The 19,697-nt window shown below is 37.5% G+C and overlaps 1 protein-coding gene and 1 pseudogene across 6 annotated transcripts in view; one reads left to right on the top strand and one right to left on the bottom strand.

Moving 5' to 3' along the window:
• The window catches only part of TAFA2 (TAFA chemokine like family member 2), a 506,162-nt gene that overhangs the window by 26,055 nt on the left and 460,410 nt on the right, over nt 1-19,697 (top strand). The window lies entirely within an intron of this gene.
• Nucleotides 6,988-7,682, bottom strand: LOC146403300 (PRELI domain-containing protein 1, mitochondrial pseudogene; annotated as a pseudogene).

Raw genomic sequence — 19,697 nt, 5'->3', positions numbered from 1 at the left:
GTAAATGGATGTTTTCTGAAGTTGTTTTCTTTGAAGTTCTTTATGGGTAAAATTAAATTTTATTGGATTTTATTGGATTTTTATTGGATTTTATTTAGGTTTCATTTTAGTTGATTTTTCTGACATTTGATTTAGACGACCATCTTTTCCAACTCAACTTCCCTCCCCCATAGGCTTATTAAACAATATTCGTGGTTCTCGTCTTCCTTAATTGTTCTTTAGAACCTCTTTGCTGGCTCCTCTTCCTCAGTATCTCCTTGAAATGATGGTGTTCCCTAGTCTCTGTCCTTGGAGTATCTACATATTCATAGTTCCTCACTGATTCTCTTTACTCTCATTACTTAACTGGTGCCAATGTGCTGATGATTTCCAAATCTGAGATTCCTAGCAAGATTTTTTTCAGTCTGAATGTCCAACTCCAACTGTATGCCAGGCCTCCCTATCTGGATGTCTCAGCTTGAATGTACTCTGCTCTCTCAAAAGTCTTCTGTTTTTTTTTTCCTTTGTCACCAAATAATATTTAAATCTGTCTAAAGACTAAAAATTATCTCAGAAAGTGGTGGATTTATAACACTGGAGGTTGGGGATACTTATCATCCACCAGGTTATTGAGATCAAAAACTTGGACATAGGTTTAGAAGATACTGTTTTAGGGCAAGGTCCATGGCCTGTGGTAGATATTTAATAATTGTCAAATAAATGAACGGATAAAGTTTATGCTTGATACCAAGGCTGCTGTCTTTTTCTGCTCCTAAAGGAGATTAAAACATTTGATAAGAAAAGTTGTGGAGTGACCTTTTCACATACTATCAGTTCAGAATATCTTAAAGGAAAATTGATAAGGAGAACTTTCAAGGTCTTTTCCATTTAGGAAACCTTTTGTTTCCATGTATGTAGTGAGGACATGAGACTAATGTTCATTAGGTACACTGGGTCATGACCTTTGTAGGAACATTTGTTATTTACTTATTTATTTATTATTTATTGTCTTTTTAGGGCTGCACCTGTGGCATATGGAGGTTCCCAGTCTAAGGGTCGAATCTGAGCTGTAGCTGCCAACCTACACCACAGCCACAGCAAGGTAGGATCCAAGACATGTCTGCTACCTACACCACATCTCATTGCAGCACCAGATCCTTAAACCACTGAGCAAGGCCAGGGATTGAACCTGTGTCTTCATGAATACTAGTTGGGTTCGTTAACTGCTGAGCCATGATGAGAACTCTGGAACCTTTATTTGTGTACCTGAACCTTTATATATGTATGAATTCATTTATTCCTCATAATGGCCTAAGGCCCCAAGAAATTAGTATCAATATCCTCATTTTATGGCTAAATAGTTGACTGTCAATGAGGTTAAAGGGTAGCCCTGCTGAAGGTCCCTAAACTTATTCGGTGACCGAATTCAAATTTTAACCCAGATTATTCGTGTCTAAAGACAATGACTTGCTCTAGCCTTCATTTATTTTCTGTTGATTATTGTCAATTTACCAAGGTCACTAGCATTTTAATTCCATCTTTATACATGAGCACACTTTGCATGTTCTTCAAGCTTCGAATGTGAAATTAGTATTTTATGTGGTAAAAAGAGGGAGAAATCAGCGCTTGCTTTGAAAGAGCTTTTGACAGAGTTGCCTGCCATGTTACAAAGCATGTTGTCTTGTCCATCATGGAGGCTGTCGAAAATAATTTAAACCACTCTAGATCCAAGATTAATGCCTGGGATGCTTCATTTTTTTTTTTTTTTCTTGGAAGTTTTTTCTGAATTGTTGTGGTTATATGATCTTGGAAGTATTTTTTGGTATATTGATGAGTATATATCACTTAAGTCATGTCAAGAGAGTCTTCCATCTAGCTGGAGCTATTGGGGCTCTTTTTCAGGCACTCATAAAACTTTGATTTACATCCATTAATGCATCTACCTTGTTGTGATGAAATTAAAGCAAACCCTTTGTTTGCTTTAGTCACTAGGTTATGTAATTCTTGATGATAGGGACTGTTTTCTGCCTGTTTCCTGACACGTTGTTGTTCCATAATACATGTTTAGTGGAGGATGAAGGAAGGAAAGTCTCCTTGTCTTCTATATCCAGAACTTATATTAAATTTGTTGGAAATGTTTTCTTTCTTAAAGAATTGTTTTACTACATGATCTGTACTGTTTTTCTTGGTGACAAATGTTTAACGATGATATGCCTTGGTAGGTTTCCAGTTACATAAAAAATATATGTTTATGTATATTTACATGTATTTATACAATATAGTTACATTCTGACCGTATTCCTAATCCTCTATGAATTTTTGAAAATGATGGGTGTGGGCTTGTGGCCAGTTTCTTAGCATTGTGATAGATTTGTATATTCTTACTTGAGCTCAGTTTTGTCAGTATGCAGTTCATCAAAAAGGAAGAAAAGAGGTCCTTGAAAGTCTCTTGTGAAATTCTTGTTGTGGGGTGCCTGTTCCAAGTGATTCATTATAAAGAGAATGTCATGCAGCAGAAGTTTCTTGTTATTTTTCCAACTTTGTTCTAGTCACAGCTATAGTTTCTTTCAATACCATTAAGGTTCAGGACCCATGTTTCAGAATTTTGATTTTTTTTTTTTTTTTTTGACTATGGCATGTAGCAGCTTGATGTGGGATTTAAGTTCCCAGACCAGGAATTGAACCTGGGCCACAGTGCTGAAAGCACCAAATCCTAACCACTAGACCACCAGGGAACACCCAGAATTTGGAATGATTCTATAATATAAAGTTTTTTCAGAGTGGAGCTCAAAAATTGTACACTGAGAATTTGCTTACTTAGGTTCTCTCTATTCTCTTCAAATACTATAGAGCATCTGCATGAGTTGGTTATCAGTACCGAAGCAATGATTAACAATAAAGCAATGATAACAGTGATTAATACTGAATTAATTGTAACAGCAGTAATACAATATATAATCAGAGACACCATGTGATACCTTAAGTATGGTGGGTCATAGCCAAGTGAATAATGTTTCTAGGCTGCAAACCACTTACTAGTTTCAAGATAGAGGTAAATCAAGAAATGATAACAGCAGCCTAAATATAAAGGTAAGAGTAAACATAGTTTTAAAAATTGTGGATACAAAATGTTGGCAAGTAGAGTTGTAATAATGGGCCAACAGCCAAGGTCATCTTCTATCTGATAAAACCCACTTTGCAGTTGGGGTTTATAGTTCTAGGTGGTCCCTTTTGAGTAAATCCTACAGAGAAGTCATAAACAACTACATCACTCTAGTAGAGCAAAGGCAGAAATGGAAGAACATAAAAGCAGAGTTATCTATCTCAGGAAGCTGGGTGACTTGATGTACAAGCTGGACAAGTTTCAAAACTAGCATTTCTTTCATGTTTTGGCACCATTTCAGAAGAATGTACATCTTTACACTCATTATATCACTAGGAGATTTCTTTCCTCAAAGAGATTGTCTATAAAGTACTCACCCAGTGCAATGCTAATGAGTTACCTGACTTTAAAAGTACTTTTACTTATGATTATAATGATGGTAACAGTGGACTGTAACATACAGTTTCCTTTGTTTGGCATTAAATAAAAGGATAACAATTATTTTATGCTCAAGGGTACTATTAAGTCTTGCCCCAGGGTCCTTGGGACCGCAGTGTTTTCTTCTGGCTTTCATAAATCACTGGCTCAACACAGACAAGATGGTTATGATGCTTGTAAAGAGCTTGGAGAGCCATACAATATAGACATGGTCTTAGAATCTTCCTTGATTTTTAGATATGAGCTTATATTGTAAACTTGTTTTTATTATACACCCCAGGCTCATATCTACAATACAGGTGCTGTCAGTTATGAATAGAATATGTTAATACAAATATTCATTTAAAAAGACCTTTTACTTAGTTTAAAACCTCTGTTGCTTGTGCTGTTGTCTAATTTACCACTCTTCCAGCAGGTCTCACTGTTTATTATAATACATATAACGTTATGGAACTCTTACTAAATGCCTCTTTAAGGTACAGAAAACTCGGTGAAGGTAGATAATACAGGTAGTCATCAACTTACACATAGTTGTGTGCAGGTGTCTGTGTGGTGTGTTTAGAGACATCTCAGTGTATTAAATAGATCATAGACTTTGGCATTAGACAACTAAGATAAGAGTTCTTTTGCTTACTAGACATATGATATTGGCCAAATCACCCTGCTTTCACAAACCAGTTTATGACCAGTTTTATTGCTGTATACCTCTGTTTATTCCTCTACGCCTAGATTAGAAAGTCCAAGATAAACAACATTTCTTCTGAAAGCATTTTAACATGTCTCTAAAAGATAATGACATTAAATTTTTTTAAAGTATTTTGGATATAACCCCTTATTAGATAGATAATTTGCAAATATGTTCTCCTGTTCCATAGATTATCTTTTTATTTTTTCAAAAAGCTAGACAGAACTTTTTAATTTGGTGTCATCCCACTGCTTTATTTTTGCTTTTGTCTTTGCCTTTGGTGTTAAATCCAAAAAATCATTACCAAGACTGCAGTTTGAGAAATTACCCACTATGTTTTTTTCATAAGAGTCTTAGGGTTTCAGGTCTTATGTTTATGTCTTTAATTCATTTTGAGTTGTTTTGAGTATGGTGTAAGATAGTGGTCCTGTTTCATTCTTTTGTATATGGCTCTTCAGTTTTTCCAGTACCATTTATTGAAGAGACTATCCTTTCCCTATTGTATTTTCTTAGCTGCTCTGTCATAAATTGACTATATATGGGCTTATTTCTTGGCTTTCCTTTCTATTCCATTGATCTGTGTGTCTGTCACTATAGCAATACCATACTGCTTTGATTATTGTAACTTTGATATGGTCTGAAATCAGGATGTTTTATGACTCCAGCTTTGTTCTTTTTTCTCAAGATTGCTTTGGCTATTCAGATCTTTTGTGGTTCCATACAAATCTTAGGATTTTGTGTTCTATTTCTATGGAAAAATGTCATTGGAATTTTGATAGAAATTATATCAAATCTGTATATTGCTTTGGATATATGGACCTTAATAAAATTAATTCTTCCATTTCATGAGCATAGAATATCTTTCCATTTATCTGTCTTCCTCAATTTCTTTCATCATTGTATTATAGTATGTAAGGCATTGTATACTATATAGAAGACATAGACTATATAGAATACTTTTACCATATACAAATATATGTGCACATGAATATATGTAATATATACACACATATATGTATATATGTATAAATATATAAATTATATGTATATATGTATATATCTATGTGTATGTATACAAAGAACTCCTGCCATTCAAAAGGAAAAAAAATCCAATTAAATAATGGTGAAGAACTGAGTGGACATTTTTCCAAAGATGACACACAGATGGCCAGCAGGTACGTGGAAATGTACTCAGTATCACTAATTAGGGAAATACAAATCAAAATCTCAGTGACATATACCGCATATTGTCAGAATGACTGTCATTAAAAAAGGAAGAAATAACAAGTTGGTAAGGATGTGGAAGAAAGGAAGCTTTGTGCACTTTGATGAGGATGTAAATTGGTACAGCCACTGGGGAAAACAATATGGAGTTTCCTTTAAAAAACTAAAACTAGAACCAGCAATTCCATTTCTGGATATATGTCCAAAGAAGCTGAAATCATTATTTTAGAGATATCTGTACCCTCATGCTCATTACATCATTATTTACAATAGCCAAGACATGGAAACAACCTAAGGGTCCATCATGGATAAATTGGATAAGGAAAATGTGGTATATTTATACAATGGAATATTCTTCAGCCATAAAAAAGGATGAAACCTTGCCATTTGAGACAACGTGGATGGACCTCTAGGGCATTACACTATGTGAAGTCAGAGAAAGACGAACTCTGTATGATTTCATTTATATTTGGAATTAAAAAACAAACTTGTAGAAAGAGAGCAGATAGGCAGTTGTCGGAGGGGGTGGGGGAAATGTACAAAGGAGGTCAAAAGATATAAACTTCTAGTTATAAGATAAGTTCTGGGCATATAATGTACAGCATGGTGACTGTATTGTACATTCATAAGAGAGTGAATCTCAAATATTCTTATTACAAGAAAAAGGAATTTATAACTATGTGAGATGATGGATATTAACAAAACTTGTGATCATTTCACAATAGAAACATAAATCATTCTGTTGTACGTCTTAACTAATACAGTGTTATATGTCAAAAATTAATCCTGATGATATCATCACACATAAAAATTTAACATTAATTCCTAAATATTACCAAATAGCCAGCAGTCAGTGTTAAAATTTCTCACAATGAGAACTTCTCAGATCAGGATCTTAAAAGAATATGTATAGATATCTTGGATAAGGATATATATATATATGTGTGTGTGTGTGTATATATATATAGAGAGAGAGAGAGAGAGAGGGAGAGAGTTTGCTTGAATTGGGATCCAAAAGAAGTCCATACATTCATGGCTGATATCCCTGTTAAATATTTTTAAACCTGCTCCTTCCCTCTCTTTTATTCTTCCTTATAATATTTCAGTGGGAGAAATCAGGTCATTTGTCCATTAAATTTCCCATAGTCTTGGATTTTGTTTATTGAATCCTTGCTATGTTTTTAAACTCATTTATTTGTTCCCAGTATTTTTGATAAATTGGTAGTTTGGTCTAGAAGCATTGTCATATTCAATTAAGATTTTGGGGAGTTCCCATTGGGGCTAAGCAGTAATGAACCCAGCTAGTATCCATGAGGATGTGGGTTTGATCCCTGGCCTCACTCAGTGGGTTAAGGATCTGGCATTGCCACCAGCTGTGGTGTAGGTCCTGTGGCTCAGATCCCGGGTTGCTGTGGCTGTGGTGTAGGCCGGCAACTGCATCTCTGATTCGACCCCCAGTCCACCACCCAAACAGTAGGGCTGGAAGTTGACTTTTAATAAGTACAAGGGGGAGAGGGCACAGGGACTGGAGCGGGTGGTCTGCTCTGCTGCTGCCCTAGGGCCTGGGCTGGCTACACAAACTGCTGCTGCTGCTGCTTCTTGGTCGCTGCCTTGCTGGCAAGGTCCTTGGCCTTGGCCTTCTCTGTAGCTACCAGTGCCCTCTCCTTGGCCTTCTCCTTGGCTCCCTTGGCTGTTTCAACATGGGTTTTGGGAGAGGCCTCACCTTGCAGCTTGGCCAAGATGTATTCAAAACCCTTTATAGTCTTGGTCACGTTGCTTTTGAACCGGGCAAGACCAAATTCCGGCACAGCTCTGGAGACGTCAAATATGCTGGAAGAGACCCAGGCTTCCCGGCGGATGTCGGTCCAGCTGTTATCAGAGTTCACACGGTAAACTCATTGTTCCTCCACCACCATCCACCGAGCATGGTTGATGTTCCAGGTGGAGGTGGTCATGGTCTGGTTCTGTGAGTCCACGATAGACTCCTCCAGGATGTACACTGAGTGAGCAACCTTGGCAGGAAACAGTCGCTCAGCCCAGCAGGGCTTCCTGTTCCTCTTGGTCAGGAGTCGCCGGGACAGGAGCTTTTGGACAGGGGTGACTTCCCGATGCACTCTGTCTTTCATCAAGACGTGTTTGCTATAGGGATTCGGGTACTGTTGCCACAAGGCAGCGAACACTTGGTCTCAGGAACACGCCCTGGTGCAGGAAATATTTCATCAACGTCCCGGCCTGGGCAGGCTCAGCACCCATGCAGCGTCAGCGCAGAGGAGCCCTGAGGGGCGCGCGGAGGCTATGCTGGAGCTTGTCGCCCACCTACCAGGCTAGGAGCTCAGTCACCACTGTGCCGCGCCCAACCAGCCACCGCCGCAACCATGAGGAATTCCATTTTTTTTTTAACTTAGTATTTCTCTAAATCATTCCATTGTAGTATATAGAGATTCCTAAGCCTTTTTTTTACACTTGCATTAGTGTTCATTTGGTGGGTGTAATGTGGTTTATTTAATCATTACCTATAGATGGACATTGGGGTTTGTCAAAGAAAAATAATAGTTAAAATGGTTCAAGTAGAGATTACAGGCTTTATTCAGCTGATGTGCATTGAGAAGTACCTGAAAACCAAGTCATGCCCCGACCTGTATTGGGACGGAAGTTTTACAGTGTGACGGTGTCCTGGTGGTCTGACCATGTCGTTTCTTTACCTCTGTGGTTGGGGAACTTGTGGTTGGGACAGTTGAAGATTGTTTTGGTTCTTCATGCTTCATATTGGGGTCATGGGTATAAATCTCCTCCTAGCAAACAATTTTCAGGGCAGTTCTTAAGGACTTTGGAATCCTTGTAGTTTGTAAAGGTCCAGGGGTGGGAGTGAGGGGAAGGTAGAAAATAAAGGGAAAAAGGAAAAAGAGAAGAGTTTTTTTTTTTTTTTTTTCTTTTTTCTTTTTCTTTTTTAAAGGAAGGAAGTAGATGTTGAGCAAGAGAAAGTAGGGTCTGTTTTAGTTCACTTACAAGTTATTTCCATTCCTTTGCTATTACTAGTCTTACAAAAAGGGGCTTTTGTCTTTTTAACCAGTATTACTTTGGAATAGACTTTTAGAAGTGAAATTGTTGGATTATAGGCTAAAATCACATGTAATTTTGCCACATTTCTTCCCCTAGTGTTTTACCATTTTCCATTAACACCAGCATTGATTGAAGTGCACACTGGTCTACCAAACCGCCAAAAGAACATAGATAAATTTTCAGTGCACGTCAATCGAATAGTTAAGAAGTGGTGATTATGTGGAGATTTAATTTGCATTAGAGAGAGGTTTTTTGTTTTTCTTTTTTTTTTTAGAACAAGAGATACTTAAAAGAAAAACAAAAGATGAGAAAATCAAACAGTTGTTATTGTGGATGTGTTTCTTTGCAGAGGGATTTAACTAATAGCCCTCCCCAAAGAGTATTCGTGATACTAGTCCCCTCAACACAGTGTTAGAATTCATTTAGTGTTTGTTAATAATACGGAAGAAAGGGAGAGACTGACTCCAGTAAGCTTAAGTAACCACCGATTTAAAAAAAGAAACAACAAAAAACAGCTCAGTTGGCAAATTGTTAAATTCTGTGTTCCCTAACCAGTAGGTGTTTGACAGACTTCCTTAACTTTTTGTTAGGGAAAAATGAAACAGACTTAGTACAATTATTGAGACTGAATTTTAGTCTGAATTATCTGTGGAAGATAACTATAAAAAACCTTTCTAGAAAGTGAATTTCTTCATTTGGAAAATGTTATAGTGACATCAATTCTAAAAAAGTATTAGGTTGTTTAAATTTAATATTTGTTTTCATAAGAAAGAAATACCATCACATTAATTCTGAGCATGGGACTCCTTTTCTCATTGCCTCACTAATGAGAAGCATTGAACACACACACTTGATAATGTAACTTTGCATTTTGCTGAGAAATTGAAATGTACATGGAGAACAGGGAAAGATGGTGGAGAGTTTGATTACAAAGTCAGAGCATTTAGATCCTGTCTCGTAGGTGCAGTGAAATAGTTGGATAGATTTGATTTGAGGAACATTATGGTAGAATGTGACTCGGGAAGGTAAATTACCCTCAGGGAGTTTGTAAGATGGTGAGGAAGAAAGCCAGAGCCAACTGTTTACAGGCTCTTGGTGTAGTTTTGGCCTTGCTGGTGAGGAACTGAACTAAAGTGATATTAGTGAGAGAGGAAAGAAAGGAAAAATAGACAAGGTATAATTGAACTTGTAATGAATCATTTGGGAAGGGTGAGGAGGCTCAACCATGTCTTCATGGTTTGGAGACTGGGACAATTACGGAATTGTTAATAAACGTTCAAAGTGAAGATTTGAGTGCCTTTGGAGGGGAAGATGATGATGTTGATTCGACCTAGTAATTTTGAGATCATATTGGAACATTTAGGTGGTAACAACCAATAGGAAATGAAATTTGCTGCTAGGTTTCAAGAAGGACATGAGGGCTGAAGACCTCTTAGAATTAACTTCATAGGGAGGATACTTGGGGATATGTGTGATCTCTGAAGAAGAAAGAATAGAGATTCAAGGGTTCAGCTCTGAAAATGCCCATGCTTTGAGTACACCAGGAAGGAGGGAAAAAGTAAACACAGAAGGAGTAAACAGAGAGAGAGAGGAGTTGGCTTACTGTGGTGTCCCTCAGACTAAAGGACTGTGTCATGATGGTGTGAAAAGAGGTTAAAAGGAGGTGAGCACTGAGCAAAAGCCCATCATGTTCCGAAATTACAAGTTACTTGGGATAGAAACTGAGAAGGCTTGTCACCCGAAGATAGAAATGAAGGTTAGCCCTTCTCTATGAGGCCCTTTTATATGACAAAATAGCTCATTATAATTGAAAAGATTATTCCCCCCAAGCTATTGGGGAAATGGTATTAAACTTATAAGGGGGCCTGCATTCCAATTTCAACTCTGCCACTAGGCAGCTTTGTGACCTTGGGCAAATGATTTAATCTGGGGGCCTCATCTGTAAAATGAACGGCTTTGGGGAGGAGAGGGTGGATGACTACTGTAATTGCTACCAGAACTGCCCTCCTGAACCACCAGCTGTTGTTTATTGAGCTGTTTGTGCCAGGCCCTGTACTAATTACTTTATCCCTAATTCTTTCATGTTATGTGATATTTAAGGTTCCCTTTATCAAAAATTTCATTGTTTAATTGGAAATGTATGAGAAGCACTACCACCTGGAAACTACTCTGAAATAACCAAGATTATGTCGGAAAAATGTTCCAGTTGATTAATTTTTCCAGTTGATTAACAGCTGGGTGGATTTTTTTAAAAAAAATAGTTATTCTCTTAAGTCTTGAGTGAATCACATATGCATGTCTAGGACCCAAACCCTGGCTAGATTTAAAACTTAGATATTCTCATGGGACATAGCACTTGTGTTTTTAGACATATTTCTTCCACTACAGACAGACATGCTCATTAAGAAACTAAATGAAATATTTTTCTTTTTTGTCTTTTTAGGGCTGCACCTGCAACATGTGGAAGTTCCCAGGCTGGGGGTCCAGCTCGAGCTGCAGCTGCCAGCCTACACCACAGCCACACAACATGGAATTGGAGCTGCATCTGCGACCTACATCACAGCTCATGGCAATGCCAGCTCCTTAATCCACTGAGCGAGGCCAGGGATAGAACCCATGCCCTCATGGGTGATAGTCGTGTTCGTTAATCACTGAGCCGTGACGGGAACTCCTTAAATGAAGTATTTCTTTAAAAGAACTCAAGTGTCTCAATAAAGCGGCCTGGCATTTGTCTGCAAGTCACAGTGTTGTCCTGAGTATTAAAATGTATCTTAAGTTCTCTAGGAACAAGATAGATGTTCTCAGGTTTGAGAGAGAGAGCTGTTGAGAAACTAAGTGGAACTTTGGCTGCCCTTCAAAAACCTCAAGTTTACCAAATTGCAGATCAATGGACTCAGCTCTAAGTAAAACTTCTAAGGGAGAGCCCTATACAGAAGGATTCATGGCATAAACACAGATGTTCTTTGAACCGTTCCTATGAAAAACAAATCAAATTCTAGATTTCTTGTGCCATTCTCTTTTGATTGCCTGAAACAAGACTATTCATAACAGTTTCATTTTCTCTGTTTTCCAAAAATAAATTAGATCTCAGCTCTGATTATAGAAACATCTGTTGAAGTGAAAATTCTTTTAATGAAGTCATAGGAAAGAGTTAAAATGCAACTGCCTCCCCCCAGCTCCAATTCTCCCCACCCTCAATCTTTGTATTTTTAATAAACTATCAAAAGAGGTACATGTTAATACGAATGGTTCTTGCCGATGCCCATTTCTCACTTTGCCCAGCTTTTTGAAGATCCATTGCAATTATGATAGGCCAGTGAGAAATTTTTATTACTTGGAAAACAAACAGGTATATATTTGCTATACTTAAGTAACAGCCTCTCTCTAAAAGCATCTATCTTTGAATGCAGATTTTGTAAATGAAAGAGGACGTTCTGTGGCTTCTTACATTTCCGTGACTGCTCATTTGGTTTCAACAAATCATCTTTAAGTAGGTAAGATCTCTCTGAAAATGAGAAGGAAGGTCAAAGAAAACCTGGAATAACTGGCCTTAGCTGTTGTGAGTGGTAGTGTAGGAAGAGCAAGAGCAGTGGTTGCTTTTGGCCCAGAAGATAAGGAGTTGAGAACAAAGAAATGGTTCTTCTCAATAGCCATGCCATCATTTAATAAAAACATCCTGAACTGCTGTTAACTGATTTGGAGATAAAACTGATAACTGTGGTCAGATAAAAGACAGGCTTCAAAGAGCAATGAAAAGTTGAGATACATATTTTCTTGTAGTGTTTGGAGATTTTGTCTGGAATCGAGGTTAATTTTTATAGAATCGTAAAGGGAATGTAGTACTGTCCCAGTCTTTATAACACTATTTAAAATAGCAAAGAGGAGTTCCCGTCGTGGCGCAGTGGTTAACGAATCCGACTAGGAACCATGAGGTTGCGGGTTCGGTCCCTGCCCTTGCTCAGTGGGTTAACGATCCGGCGTTGCCGCGAGCTGTGGTGTAGGTCGCAGACACGGCTCGGATCCCGCGTTGCTGTGGCTCTGGCGTAGGCTGGTGGCTACAGCTCCGATTAGACCCCTAGCCTGGGAACATCCCATATGCCGCGGGAGCGGCCCAAGAAATGGCAAGACAAAAAAAAAAAAAAAAAAAAAAAAAAAAAAAAAAAGAAAGAAAGAAATGCCATTTGCAGGAAAATGGGTGGACCTGGAGATTATCATACTAAATGAAGTAAATCAGATACGTATCAATTATATGTGGACTCTTAAAAAAATGAGGCAAATGAACTTATTGACAAAACAAAAATAGACTCGCACACAGAAAACAAACCTATGGTTCCCGAAGGAGAAAGCAAGGGAGGGATAATTTGGGAATCTGGGATTAACAGAGTCTACTCTGTATAAAATAGATACCCCAGCCTTCAAGTTTTCCAAGCTAGGTCCCCAACAATGTGGATGAAAGACAAGCCATCTCCATCATGCCCTTTCTAAATTCCTGAGGCACAGAACTCATGATCATGATAAATAACTTTTGTTTTTCCCCATTAGCTTTGGGATGTTTATTATGCTGCAATACACAACTGCAACTACCTGGGTGTTATCCCCAATCACTGCTGTAGCTGTTGGGGTTTTTGTGCCTCAACCAGAACTGGAGTTTGCAATCCCCTCAGGTCTCACTCTTTTCCGGAGATTGCTGACTCTCCCCCACCATCGTCACCACAAAGGAAGCTAAGATCCAGACCTGTCCCTCCCCTAACAAACTCTGATTTTACCTTTTAAACTGCACCGCCTTATGGATGAAACCCAAGATAGCACAAACGCAGTGGTGGGTAATGTAATTATGGCTAAGAAAATAAGGAAGAGGAAGGCATAGGAAAAAAATAAAAAATAATGAAGAATAAGGACCAGCTGTATAGCACAGGGAACTATATTCAATATCTTATAATCTGCAATGGAAAAGAATCTGAAAAAGAGTATATATATATAACACACATATAACTGAATCATTTTGTGATACACCTGAAATGTTCTAAATCAACTATACTTCAATAAAAAATAAAATGAGAGTGCAGCAATGAACATACCCTTTTATATTTCTCATGAAATATCCTTGATAAATCATATGTGGCTCCCTTCATAGTCAAGCTGGCTTATGTTTTGATAATCAGGTGGAAACTCTTTCTCTAGGCATGCACATCTCTGCACTATTGTCCTATAACTTCCATTATTGGTTCTGTCTCCCCAGCTCCTACATGCAGTCAGCATTTCAATGTGACCAAGATTCTCCAAACTCTGTTTTTCCTCCCATGTACTTTGTTCATGCTGTGTCTTCTACTTGCAGTATCATCTTCCTTCATTTTTATTTTTGAAGAAATCTTTCCTTAGACGTTAAAAGACCTAAGATACTAAAAAAAAAAAGCTGAGCTTTTTTTTATTTGAATGCCACTTAGAGACATTCATATAGTAGATACAAAATTCTCTGAGTTGACATCTAAATTCCTTTTAAAGGATAAGATTTCATTACTTTATGACTTAAGAAACCAAAGAGGAATCCCAGTCAAATAAGGCAAATTTGCTGGTAACTAGAGAAAGGCTGCAATGGACTGGGCATTTCAGTTTCTGCGTTCATGCAGGATGCTCTTTGGGAAATAACACATCTCCTTCCAACTTAGGAAAACTCTCCACAAAGGTAGAGAGAAAGACAGAAAGAAATCTTAGCCTTTTGTATAGCTAAGCAGCTACAAATCTAAATCTACTTGTTCTCCAGATAAATAATAACTAGTCCGCAAGTAAGGAGACTGGACAGAACCACTTGTCAAGAATAGTACCACTTGTGAAGCATAGTTTAGTGTATATCCACCTGCTAATTGAAGTGACCGTCTATGTTAGCTAATTGACTCTATCCAGAGGAGAAATACACTTCTCATGACAGGTTTTTTTTTTTTTTTTTTTTTTTTCAATTTGGTATGAAGTTCTCACTGAAGTTAGTCCCCTGCCCTCCCACAAATGTGGGAAGATCAGGGTGCTGTCTTCCTAGATAATTACATTTTAAAGAGTTGGTTCACAGGTCGTTAGGAAGATATTCCTGGGTTTTAAAGCCAGCAAGAGACTGAATTATCTTTTAAAAAGATGTACATATATATTTCAAAGAAAGAAAATACTTGTAATTACGTATTTTCTAAAATAAATACTCTAAGGAAAGGGATAGTTGGGGGAGGCGGTTTGGGGAGGATGTGTCTTTTCTTATTTTCTTCTTTTTTTCTTTTCTTTCTTTCTTTTTTTTTTTTTTATTTTCTGTACCATGACATGCAGAAGTTCCCAGGCCAGGAATGGAACCTGAGCCACAGAAGTAACAGCATCGTATGTTTAACTGTGAGGCCACTAGGGAACCAGAGAGCTCCTTTTCTTCTTAAAAATAATCCCCCAATTTTTAACTGTCTTTAAGATACAGAAGCGTGATCCTCTTATTCACTGTGCTTTTGTTGTAGATAAACATTCAGGCATTCTTTAAAGTATTTTCTTTTCTGGTAGTATTTTATACATTCGAGTATTAGGTTTTTTGTTGTTGTTGTTGTGGTAAAAATACACAAAACATAAAACTTATGACCTGAATCATTTTTAAGTGTAAAATTTGGCAGTATTAGGCACATTCTTATTTTTGTGTAACTGTCACCACCATCCATCTCCAGGATTCTTTTCATTCTATGAAACTGTAACTCTATACTCATTAAACAATTAAACTCTCCCTTTCCCCCTGTGCCTCAGGCTCTGGTAATTACTATTCTACTCTCTGTTGCTATGAGTTTGGCTTAAACAGAATACACTCACACACATATTCCACATATAAGTGAGATCATGCAGTATTTGTCTTTCTGTGTCTGGCTTATTTTCTTTAGCATGATGTCCTCAAGATTCATCCAGGTTATCAGAAATGGTAGAATTTCCTTCTTTTTAAAGGCTGAATAAAATGCCTTTGTTTATGTACATCACATTTTCTTTTTCATCTGTTGACAGACATTTAGATTGTTTTCATATCTTGACTCTTGTGAATGATGCTTCAGCCACTGCGATAGTGCAGATGCCTCTTGGAGACAGTGATTAAATCTTTTATTTTCTATTTGTATTTGCCCTTACAATACCATCCTCAGACCCCTTTCAAAGTCAAGGACCCAGAATTGGTCAGGGCCATACCTAAAGGAGACAGGCCTGCCTCTACACTCATGAGCCCTTGTAATTGATCACACTGAAGTCAAAAATTGGCAGTAAATCTTTATACCTTTCTTTTATGACACATTGCTTTCTGTCATGTATTACAGTTATTTGTACGCATATGTCATCTCCTTTGCATGACTTGGAGCCCCTGGATGGCAGGCAAAAATACAATTTCTTAGTTTTCTAACCCATTTGTATTTAGCAATGTTTATTCAGTATTTTCTGTCATAGGTACTCTGCTAAGGCTCAGGGCACAGAGACGACTATGAAGACATAACACTTTATTATGAAACATCAAGTAATTTGAAATCAACTGTCTAAGGCCTTTAAGAGAAGTGTGTGAATAAAATGTGAGAGGAGTAACTACCTGAAGGATTCTGGAAAAACTTTCTTAGGAGTTGTGATGGTTAATTTTATATGTCAGTTTGCGTGTCCATGGGTTGCCCAGATGAAGCGTTGTTTCTGTGTGTGTCTTTGAGGGTGTTTCTGGGTGAGATTAACACCTGAACTGGTGGATTCAGACAAAGATTATCCTCTCCAGTGTGAGTGGGTGTCATCCAATCTTAGGGGCCTGAATAGAACAAAAAGCAGAGGAAGGAGAAATTTGCCCCCCTCTTTCTGCCTCATCGCTTGAGCTGGAACATCTCCTCTCATCTTCCTCTGCACTGGGACTGGAATTCCCTCATCAGCACCTCTGGTTCTCAGGCTTTTGAACTTGGCCTGAATCACACACTGGCTTTCCTCAGTCTCCAGCTTGCAGACAGCAGATCATGGTCATGGGAGCCAATTCCTCATTATAATTTCCTTTTATAACTCATTGGTTTCATCTGAAGAACCCTGACTAATACAGGAAGTGACACTCAACCTTGGTAGAAATCTCTCCTATTGACTGCCTACATGCATGCTCATTGACATACAGACTTTTTCTTATACCTGATCATCATCTAGAATCATAGAGCTATTAGGGAAAGAATAAAGGTCAAGAGAGAGATCCCTAGATGGGGAAAGGGTAGCTGCATGGCTAGGTTCCCAGGAGATTTTCAAAAAGGACTTTAGATACATCCTCACCACCAACCACTTTGCCCTCTGAGCTCTAAAAACATGGGATGGGCTCTAATAAACAGAGAATGTCTTACTTCTTATGCCGAATGGGCTGGAAAAGGGTATAGAGGTAAGAGGAGATACTTGAAGGCACAGCTCTAGGGGTAGGACATCTGGGCATGTAGGTTTGGGTACAGCACAGGGCCGATTAAGAGCATCTTGTCTTCTTCTACTACTTTACTTTGTTTGCCCCGAGCTTAGTTCAAAAGCTGGGACTTGATAGGGAATGCAAACCTATTACTCAGAGTCTGCCATAAAAAATATTTATTAGAGCTTTCTATGAAAACAACTTGGAGTTCTGACACTCAAAGGAGCAAGCTGTTCTTTTTAGAATATTTCTTCCTGAGTTATAATTCCTAAATGGGGGAAATGCATCCTACAAGATACTTAAGAATTTTATGATGCTCCATAATTCACCATAGTCTACTCAGTTTATGGTGGCAGTTCTGCTGGTAATGATAGCATGAATATTTTTATTAATGGCTATTACATTGAATGTTAGTTTCTTCAGGATTATTAAAATCCTTCGTTTAGTTATTTGTTTCTGTTTTATTCTCCCCTGAACCCACCTTTTGGCAAGTGATTGACTATAACACTGCATGAGCCAATACTTTAAGGAAACAACTTGAGCATTTAAAACATGTCTTGTAGCCACATCTAGTGCATTTACAGAAACAGAAGTGTTCTTCAGTGCTATGTCAAGTTATACCATGGGAAAGGAAGAAATTATGTTTCTTCTATAATGAGTCCTTTGACAGCCTGAACTCTAATAATTTTTTTTTTAGAACTCCATATTTGATTTAGAATACAGTTGTCATACCTGTAGAATATGTGAAGTTATTACCTTTTACTTCTAAACTGGAGTATTTCAATGAAAGATGAACATTTCCTCTGTGCTGCTTTAAATGAGTTGAGGAAGGGATTGAATGTTTCCTATCTTCCAGTGCCTTTTCATTTGTACTGGGAATACATGAACCTTAAGTAATGGAGATAATTAAGAAAGTTAACATTCTGTCTTGCTTTTAACTATATATCTTACCTTTACCATCCTGTCTTGGATACTAAAGGTGAGAGAATATCTCATAATAAAAAAAAAAAGAAAAATTCAAAGTAAGACTGGTTGTATTTTCGCAACTATGTCTTTATAATGGGGCTAGGTCAGAAAGAAATCAATCTGAAGAAAGAGACCTAGGTCCAAGATACAAGGTGCAGATTTGAGGGGACATAGCACTTTGAATGTCCTTAATCTAAGGAATTTAGCTTATGGGTCTGTTCCCATGGAGAGTTGACGTGCTTGGAAAAATACTTCCTTTTTTTTTTACATTTTTATTTATTCTATTATAGTTGACTTACATTGTTCTCTCAATTTCTGCTGTACAGAAAAGCGACCCAGTCATATATATATGTGCGTATATATATGTATATATATACATATATATATACACACACGCACACACACGCACACACACACACACACACATTTGAAAAATATGTTCTTACATGTTAATAAATTGTGAAGAATTCACCAGGAGAATGTCTGGCTCAGCTCTTTAGTTGTTTTCTTTAGGTCCTTAGAATCCTTCCCTCGGTAGAACTATACTAATTAGAATATGTTTTCATGAACTTATTATTTATTACATTTATTTATTATTATTTATGTTATTATAGGAAAATAACATTGTGATTTGAGATACTGCTACTCTGTGCACCTATCTGAGGCAGCTTAGTCCTTTCCAATTATTTAAATGTGGTTTTATAAACTTGTGGTTTATAGAATACACCTGTATCTTTTCCCTCACTCAACATATATTTATGGAGCACTTATTTTGTGATGAGCCATGTTCTCAGTACTGGAGTCAGTGCTATAAACAAGACAGTGCTCCTGCTTTTGTGGAGCCTCTAGGTCTAGGGGGGGAGCATAGGATAAACAAACCAAATAAAATATGTCAGATGATTGTCAAAGCTACGAAGAAATAAAGGCAGAATGGTGGTGAGTGACTCTTTCAGGGTGGGAAGGACTGGAGGAGGTCAGCTGTTTAGGCAGGTGGTTCCCAGAAGGCATCTTTCAGGAGGTGACATTTGAATCATCACTGGAATGACGAGAAGGAAAACAGTCATGTGGAAAAGTGGGGAGGGGACAGCAAGTACAGAAGCCCTGAGGTGGTAGTGAACTGGTGAGACTGAGGGAGGCAGGCTTGACTGCAGAGGTCTTGTTGGAATGGCTAGGTGGAGGGAAAGTGGTTTCTGAGGCTTCCTAAACATCGACCGACGCCTTCACATCACTCACTACTTTGGCATCACGCATATTCAAATTGCTCTTTGATGTCTATCTATGCTCTGATACTCCATAAAAAAAATCAAGTAACTGTGCTAACTACTTCTTCACAGGGCACTGTAATTATATTGTCATGAGACAGAATATTTTCCTAATTTCTTCTTTCCTGCATTGACATACTTAAAAAAAATCATCCCTTTCCCAAGCCATTTTCTAGGATATAAAAAAATTCAGACTTCTCGAAGGAAAAAAAAATACAATGTTTGCTATATATCCTTGGATACTGAAGATAAAGTATTTAAAATTTTATGTTTAAAGATGTTTTATATTTGTCCTTTTATTTATTTTTTTTGAGAGGGAGCACAGTGTTTCAAGGCATTTTAATTCACAAACTGAATAATTACTATTTAATCACATGTAAATGTTGTAACGACATAATATACTCCATTCTTCGACAAAAAATGAGTCATCAAAAGTAAATCATGTATTTACATAAAAAAATAAAAAACTAAGAACTCCTATACTTTGCCTTAATGTTATAGACCATAACTGAATCACATACGTTTTTATTAAACATTATTTCAAATACACAAGGAAAAGAAATTCATTCCCTCCATTTGCTTCAG

The sequence above is a fragment of the Sus scrofa genome, chromosome 5 (genome assembly GCF_054392235.1).
Source record: "Sus scrofa isolate SSC_HxYL_T2T_F1_AM1 chromosome 5, Sscrofa_HxYL_maternal_Yorkshire_Landrace_v2.0, whole genome shotgun sequence".
Lineage (NCBI taxonomy): Eukaryota > Metazoa > Chordata > Mammalia > Artiodactyla > Suidae > Sus > Sus scrofa.
This window is presented reverse-complemented; position numbering and strand designations above follow the sequence as displayed.